The sequence below is a fragment of the Numida meleagris genome, chromosome 1 (assembly GCF_002078875.1).
Source record: "Numida meleagris isolate 19003 breed g44 Domestic line chromosome 1, NumMel1.0, whole genome shotgun sequence".
In the NCBI taxonomy this organism is placed as follows: domain Eukaryota; kingdom Metazoa; phylum Chordata; class Aves; order Galliformes; family Numididae; genus Numida; species Numida meleagris.
Window position 1 is genome coordinate 120,929,469 of NC_034409.1, and position 9,204 is coordinate 120,938,672.

A 9,204-nucleotide genomic window follows, 5' to 3' on the forward strand; every position below is an offset into this window, starting at 1 on the left:
TGGGCTGTGTGATATACTTCTCAGTGCTGAGGTGACAGAAATGAAAAAAGGGGAAAGGATGGTAACATCAAAGAATGCTTCTTGTTTCAGAACTGTGCATGCTTCCAGGCAATTCTCTGTTCTGTCACTTGATTTCTTCAACGTAGCATGCCTTGTGAGGTATGCAGGTATTTCCTCTGCTTCTGCATACAACCATATAAATATGCTGTATCTTGTGAAATGTGGTTCCACTCTGATGACTCATTTTATCTGTGACAGAAAACTATTGTTAAAATTGGGGACAGGTCCCTGTCACAGGGGAAAAATACTATTACTACAGGGGTATGTTTTCCTTTGTCTGCAGTGATAATGATTTGGGTTGTCATTTCATTCCAGCCTTATGAATGGCAGTATATTCTTTTTTTGTTTGTTTGTTTGTCATGTAGCAATTGACCATATTTTTCATGGTTTTTTTTCTTCAGAAAACTTTTTTTTTTTGAAGCAGCATTAGCTTTGTAGGTAGCTGCATATTTCTGCCGCTAGAGCAACGTCTTGAGATTCAGGCAGTGCCAGAAATGACTTGGTTTCTGGAAGAAACCTGTTTTGTGGCCTCTCCCCGCCTGGCATTTACTCTTCTACTCTTGTCCACATTGAGTATGACCTCCTTGTTTTTGGTGGCTGCCTTTACTAAATATTTGGACGAGATACAGCATGATGCAATCTTGCTTTTTTTTTTTTTTGATCTTATAGGAACATAATAATGTAAACAAGATTTACCATATAACAATTTCATTGGCAGGCTCCAGTGGGAGGCTGAAATGCAGTTTTCTTTATGCCATATGCATGTTGCAGTCACTGTGACAATTTTGCAGGAGCTGGAGCATTTCCTCTCCACAAAAGAAATATTGAGCTAAAATGAAGGCCAGTAAATGCTTAATTACTGTTACTAAACCATCTTTCATATATATACTGTGAACACAAAACATATTGGACAGAGCTGTTGTCTGGCACATTTTCATAACACACGAAACTGGTAAATCAGAAACAGATGGAAGTACTGAAGTGGGAGAAATGCCCTATTCCCTAATTAACTTGATAACAATGCAGGAGAATAACAATATTTAGGTTTTGAGCAAGACCGTTAGGTTAATATTCTCTCAGATAGAAGATGGAGAAAAAGGACATGAGAATTACTATTCAGGATATATATATATATATCTCTACACATTATTATATTACCTGCTCATGTTTATCGCAGAGAAACTTACAAAACAGCTGTCCTTTGGTTCTGTTCCCCTTCGTTATTTCTTGAACCATCAGATATTCTCTTGTAATCGTTGTATAATGTGTTCTTGTGTTTCAGCATAATGCCAGACATGGAAGAAATTAGTCCGGAAAAATACTGAGTTTCTGAAAACGATTTTCTGAAAAAATAAGATGGAAATTGAAAGTAAATTGGGTCTGTACTTTTGGTTACTAAAATGGGTCTGGAATGAAAAAATTGTTAAAGGTCTCTTTGGACCAACTAATTCTTGCTTTGGGAGAGCTGGACTCAAATCCTTTTGTGCCTGAGAGGTCCACACCTCTGGACCTTCAGCTGTGTAAAAATGTGAGTACAAACTTCTGCTCTCCTATTCTTACATTTCTGCTTTATGTACATGGTTAGACATGCAGAGGACAAAAAGCTGGAAGGTCTGAAAGCCAGAAGTCTGGTGTCTGATGCCTTGCAGGAGTGAGACATGATTGGACTAGATGATCTTAGTGTTCTTTTCCATCCTTAATGTTCTATGATTCATTCATCTAGAGCAGAAGTGGAGATCCATGCAGCCCAAGAGCTGAACTGAGTTTAATCTTGATTCTTGTGACCATATCATTTTAAGGCTCCTAGCAGTACACTAAGGTGTTATTTTCATCATCCTTTGGCTGAAAAGAATAGGCAAGAACAAACCAAAAAAACCTGCAACAGAAGAAAGTGAAAATCCAGCGTGTATCCCTTGGGCTAGTGGTTCAAATCCTTTTCTGGAAGGCAGGAAAGTCAAACCACCACAGGCAGAAGAGATGATAGGCCTGGATCTCGTAAGCCCTGGGCAAAGAGTCTAAAATTCACTGAATTACTGAGCAAGAGTACAGCTACTGTCCAAAAGCTTTCTAAACTTTCTAGTCGTTTGCCTTTCCTAAAAATATATTTCAAAAACAATAGTGGTAGTTTTATTATTATTATTTCTTATTTCATGGAAAGCCTTCAAATGTTCCATCCACCTTCTGTTTTCTGCTTTATTTGGCAAGAAATTGGAAGTTTTTAATTCATTTTCATCCAAATCAAAATACTTTGTTTGTGTATTTTCTTTTGGATGTAGATCTAAATACCAAAACATTCCAACAAACCCAACTTCAGCAAAAGGAGGAGAGAATGAGTTTTGTGCCATTCCTCTTTTTAAGGGTTTTCCTCTGGGCAACCTGCTCTATAAGCACACACCAAAGTAAGATTCTGCTCTTAGTGTGCTGTATAAGGAGATTCTGTGGTGCATAAATCAAACTTTCTGAAAACTGGGAAAGGAGTGAAGTGAGCCCAGGCACTCCATTTCAGACCTCTGAAGCCAAATGCAGCAGGCATTGTTCAGCCACAGCTAGAAACATGATATCCCCTGCTAGCTGCAGGAAATGGGGCATATTGTGCTTACGGAGGCCAAGCATAGTTTGCCTGAGTCATGATCATGTTAAATTTTTACTAAAAAATGGAAAAAGAAAGAGGAAAAAAAGGAAAAAAGATTCCATGTAATTACTTTTCTTCTTCTTCATTTTAGAAAAAAAATTTAATGCTCTGGACATGGGAACAGGCTTTCTGCTCTCCCTCTCAGTTCCCCATCCCCCCCAGAATTATTTACAAAATCTCTTTCAAGTGAAGCCTGATCTTACCCTTTGGAATTGGCTTCATGGCACTAGAGGAATTGTGGTATTTCAAGCATTTGCTAGAGCCATTTCTGATAATCTCCTAAGAACTCTTTGACATCATATGCTTATGACTGATGAACACAACCCTACAACGGAAGAAGGCTCAGTGGAGACAGGTAAACATGATGTGCTCAGGAAGCTCTCTGAAGAATGTAGGGAGTGACCACAGCTAAACTTATCTCAATACAATGGGAAATGGAGGGTGGCCTTTGTTTCAGATAAATTACTGTATCAGTTGAGTGGATCAACTGATCCACAGAATTTTCCCTTAGTTAATCAAAAATGTCTTCCTGAGTTAGCCAGACCAGTTATGAGGAAAGTGTGTACATGGCTCAGACCAGGATAAAGTATAAAACTGAGCAATCAATAAAATTAACTCAGAGGGAAACATTCTTGAACTGGCTTCATGCCATGCATCCCTTTCTGTTGGGAATGTTCCGTGTCATGATAGTGAGCATAGAGAGTCTGGAAATGATAATTGTATTTGCATTGTGATCCAACTGTATGCCTCAACTGCTATATTGTGCGTACATGGTGATTTCAGCACATTGCTGTATCTCTCTGCTAAATCAAAATCCTGTGTGACATCAAATGTCATCAAATGTGTAAATGTGGTATTAAACATTAAACTCTCTTTGTGTGGAATAACTAAAAGAATCTAGTCAGGAAGCACTGGACTCTGACTCTGCTTCTGATGAACTTGCAGAAACTGAGAAGTCCACTGTGCTGTTTTCCTGATATTACTTTCTCAAGGAAGCTACTGAGGTAGTCAGAAAAATTTAACATGAAAGGCAAATCTGCATCAGACTAACTCTGTGTGAAGATGTGATCCACTCTAGGAAAAGGTTGAAAATGATTATTCCATATACTGCATTACCCTATGTGAGAATGCTTTGTCATTGCATCTTTGAGAGGAAGCAAAATCTTGCTCAGTGTTCAGCCAGCTTCCTCTTGGATCTACAGGCACCCTATTGGAGGAAGAATGGACTGGAGGGATAGTAGAGGGATAGGTGGTCTTCTTCACTGCATTGCTCTTGAGGTGTCCATCCACATGAGCACTGACGTAACATTTGTTTGTGAAACTCTTATGGTTAGCCAGAACATAAGAGACTGCATATTTTCTTAAACCTTGACAGTGTCTTTGCATCAGTAACTTTCTAAATCAGTGACTTCCTCTGTACTCATGTAATATGATGGAGTTTTGGAGCAAGAATATTAAAAGATCAGCAGTCAAACATTCAAAAGTTAGGAAAACTCATATTTAAAACTCTTTGCATCATTACATTCATGATGATGTACTGTTTTTTGTGTGTTCCTATGATGCAGTGTTAGGAAAGTAAATTATGTGCCACACTTTAATAATTAAACTATTAACAATTGACATACTATAGTTGTAATTACTTTCTTAGTTACCATGTATATCTTTTGAATGTATTTGTGATGTATTTTATGTATTTTAATATATACTATTGAGATCTTTTTTTCCCCATCCTTTTGGACAGAAGACATCTGCAAAGTTCTGAGCTAAGAATTTCTGAGTTCTTGTTACAACTTTATTACTAATTTTCTGAAAGACACTACTGTTTCCCACTCAGTCTGTAGAAGAGGACAATAGTTTTACCAAAATCTCCTTCACAATTTAAAAGGATCAATTAACATTTGAAGTTATAAAGTGTGTGGGAGAGAAAAGTATTATTTGAAAGTCTTCTAAATATTATTGCTCATCAGAAGCAATAAGCAAATGATGCATCCAAGTCTGTACTAAACTGTTTCTGAACAAAACTCTAGAGGAAACAGATTTTCTTCCAATGTTTAATCACTTACAGAAAGACCTGTACGGAACAAGAATATTATGTTAAATTTAGAACAACCTAATCTGTTTATAAACACTGTATTTTGTTTGACTTGTTCTAGTCAGTTTCAAATACCCTAGAACCTTTTTTCCTAAGGAATGATGTAATGTATCCTAAGCTGAAGCTGGGAATGATGCTAGAATCTCTACTGGAAAATGGTGATTTATAATTGCCTTTCAGTTAGCATTTTCTGCAAGCCTATGTTTTAAATCACTGAGAATCTTTCTTGTATATACTTCAACATATTTGGAAGTGAAAGTGATTAAAAGATCCTACCTTCTGATTTCTCAATTGCTTCTTCTTTCTAACAACTCTGGACCATTTTTTAGTGTACTACAAGCTTAGTTATACTGTACTGTCACATTATTCTTTGCAGATTTATAATCATTTAGTGGTGTTCCAAAGCCAAGAGGCAACATTTAGCAATGTTTACATTATGTAGGGGTCACATCCATTCAAGGAGGCATTTCAGCTACCACACTTACTATGTGGCAAGAGTAAGATTGACATTCAAACCATTGTGCAAAAATTAAATCTAGTATAACAGAAATATTTAGTAAGTAAATGAAGTGCACAAAGTTACATATGCAGGGAGTTGACATGCTACATTTTTCCCCCTTTGTTTTATGAAGCTAGTGAATCAGAGAAAGTCTAAAATAAGTCGTTAAGACTTCAGAGGCTTGGCAATGTTACATTTTGAAAATGTAGTCTAATGAGAAGCCAGCTGTGGTCAAACCTCACCAAAATTGCTTTTCCTTGAACTACTTGTTTAAAATGCCAGCTGGCCAGCAACCAGCATATATGTAATGCTCTCTGTATTGACATTTTGTAGCTGATATAGAACTCGATGTGATTTTTGAGGCTCAAATTAAATCCTAACATGGCTGAAAAGTTCAGACCGCAGAAATGGAAATAGATCCACAGAATAACATAGCTTTTACTTGTTTGTGTAAATATTAAGAAATGTTTAAAATTATATCCAGAGTTAAGTTCCTTTCATTTAAGCCCTACATTGACTCTCTGAGCTAAAAATCTCACTGCTTATTTGCTTTATACCTGGCCTGAGAGAAAAATATATGTTTGTGAGTCTACAGGGGAAATCTGCCCCTTTTGTGGAAAAGAGATCTGAGAAGCATCCAGGACTGAATTTCTAGGTCTGTGTGTGTGCAAGACTATACTCGTTTCCCTGGTAGGGCCCACAGGCTGAATGAGAGCTTCCATGTCTTTTGGTTGGGCTGAGTCAGGAGATGAGATTGCAGTGCAGTACACACCTTCCCTACAGGGAGGTACCCCCAAATTTGCATCCAGGGGCTACAGTGTGAGATAAACATGGGCATTGTGGTTCAGCATCCTGTTCTGCTCTCTCACCTGTGTGACACACTTTTGTGGGAGTACTCTCTTATCTCCTGTGAACATAGACCTACTGAGAATAACTGATTTTAAGAAATAGATCCAACAAGAAGTATTAGGCATATATGGTTCTAGGTGCATTTTCGTATGGGAAGTGTTTACAAAAGGCAGTCTTCCACACCAATCTTATCTTCATGTGATGAAGCACTAAAGATTTTCTCCAGACTCTGTATTATTTGTATTCCCTAAAAGTTTAATAAGTTTACATGAATCTCTCATTGCCTGGAACGACGCTTGTATTTTTTCCCAGAATAACGAAGCTGTTTCACAATCACTGGCAGACGTGAGGCCAGTAAGATAACATTTCGTGCATACTTCACATTCCAGCCTCTTGGATGGGAGCTTTTAGATATGGTTTCTTAAATACAGTTGGAGGTTTGAATTAAAATGTCTCTGAATGTGGCTCCAAGACTCAGTCAGTCCATTTCTTGAAACACTGAATTATATTGATGTGTTGACAGAGTATGGCTATACAATCCATTAGCAAAAGTCAACACCTGCTCAAAAGAAAGCAAGAAACTCTTGTACACAGCTGCAGCAGGGAAAGAAAAAAAAAACCTAAAAAGTGAAAGCTTGTTATTTTCTACTAACAAATTAAAGTAGGCATTTCTTTTTCATTTGTTCTTGCCCAGTCTAGAACAAGAGTTTTGGCTGGGCTTTTGGATTTGCTGAACTTGATCCACAAAGTGCCTGAAGATTTTGCCATTTTGTAGATAGTTTGTGAGAAGTTGATGGCAAGAATTGATGCAAGCCTGGTGCAACTCATCTGTCCAGTACTGCTGAGGAGAAGGCTCTCCACTAAAAGCAGCCCTCTGCAACTTATCATTAGTAATTTCAACAAGTAGAGGAATTTCAGCAAAACACAATGAAACAGTTTTACCAAACTGTTAAAAAGTAGGTTTATTCTTTTTTTTTTTTTTTTTCCTCAGGATTCAAAATTTCATGAATTCCATAATGATCTGAGTTATGAAACAGGGTAAGGATCTTACATGGCACTTCTGCAGGGGAGAGAAAGACTGCATCAATGACATTTCCATGGGAAGTAAGAACCCTACGTTTCTAGGTCATTGTCTTCCAGGATAAGGCAGTTGACTCCAAGGTTTTGCCATGAGGCTTAGTGCCCACTATGCAACAAAGAACAAAAGAATGAAGAAGTCAGAATGCACAAGAAAATATGAGCCTGCTTCTTCAATCTGATAAGGAGGCCACTTCCCATTGAAAGCCAAAGTCCTGCAGCTGGTTACACCCTGCTTAGCTTGAGAATTGAATGCTTCTAAACACAGCTAGAAGCCTGAGCTAAGGAAGGTCCTTGGCTCAAAATGGAGGCAGTGGTTGGATTTTAGATGTTGCTGGGAGTAAAGTGTTATTTACGTATGTTATCTAAGGCTTTTAGGAGAGGCAGTGAATCGAACTTAAGTGCCTACTGTGAAATAATGATGTCCTACTCTCCTCTTAATGATTCTGCCACTTCCCTTGCCTTGACCATGGCCAGACCAGCTATGAGTGGAAGAGGAGCTCCCTCTTTGCACTCAGCATAATCCACCTGGGCAAACTGATGCTGAATTAATGAACTGGATTGCTTAATGGAAGTTCCAGTAAGCCCCAAAGCTGGTATAAAGAGTACCCATGTAGGGTCCGTGTAGCTCAGAGCAGAGGAAAGGAAAGGAACAGAGAGAGAATCTGGATGGAGGTTACATTTACCTGCTTCAAGCCATTAGATATGCTGCACAGCTAAGAAAACAACCCAAGACACAGATTATTTCTTGATGAATGTTTTAAGTAGGCATGAAAAAGCGCTACAGTCAAAAGAAGCAACTACATGTTTTCTCTTGCTTTCCATTTTCCCACTCCAGTGCCCCTCCCTTGTGTGATGGTATGCTGGAAATGTTCATGTATCTTTTCTGAAAACTAACTACGCAGCAAAAGGTTATTTTTTAGCTAGTTATCACAGATAGATGGTAACTAAGGAAAAGTAATCACTTAGACAAAAGATATTTTTCCTATTTTGGAAAGAATCAGCCAAATAAGCGATGCCTCATCGCAGTGCCTTGGAAAGTGAATGGTAAACACCATATACTCAGAATGAAACAAACTCTCACCAGTGTGAAACCAGTTCACCTTGTGGCAGCTTTGTCTGTCCACTAACTACCACACTGGAAAAGGATTAAGGATGCTCTGTGTGTGCCAAGTCACTGTGATTTTCCCTCCTAATGGAAAACAAAAGTGAAGAACTGCAGCTTGCTTTTGTTGCTCCATTTATTTCCTTTGGGCTACTTGCAAAATGCAATATGGCTACTGCATCTTGACTTTTCCCATATCTCCTTTTCACAAGGTTGTGCATAATGCGTTTCTCCTAGATTCCATGAGTACTTATGTCTCTTACAGGGTCTCCATCCTCCATTCTGTCCTCCCTTCTTTGCTACTTATAAGGGCACACAAAACACATTCCAACTCTTTCTCATGTTGGATGTTTTTGTGTGTGTGGTGGGTTTTTTTTTTCTGTTTTGTTTTGTTTTTGTGGGTTTTTTTTGGCTTTGTATATAATTTGCTTTGTCTTCTTCCATTCACTCTGTATAAATGGGTGGGCCTTGGGGCCTCTGAGAACAATCTTCCTGTAGTGGTATACTGTGGCTCAGCAGGCTCCCTCTGGCACAGGCACATTGCTGGCAGCATGGGTGACTCTAGGAAGTGCTCCTGTTACGTGTTCCAACTCTTGCTGCCAATTTATGGCTGTCCTGTGTGCAGCATCACTATTGCCCTGCTTGTTGGGCACAAGAGTGGATGCAGTATAGCCTGGGGCATGTTTTGGAGTTGGGAATCCCTTGTCTACTGCGATTCCCAGGCAATGCTACAGGCTTGGGGCAGAGTGGTTCGAAAGTTGTATGGAGGAAACGGACCTAGGGGTATTAGTCAACGCTCGGCTGAGCATGAGCCAGCAGTGTGCCCAGGTGGCCAAGAAGGCCAATGGCATCCTGGCTTGTATCAGAAATAGTGTTGCCAGTAGGAGTAG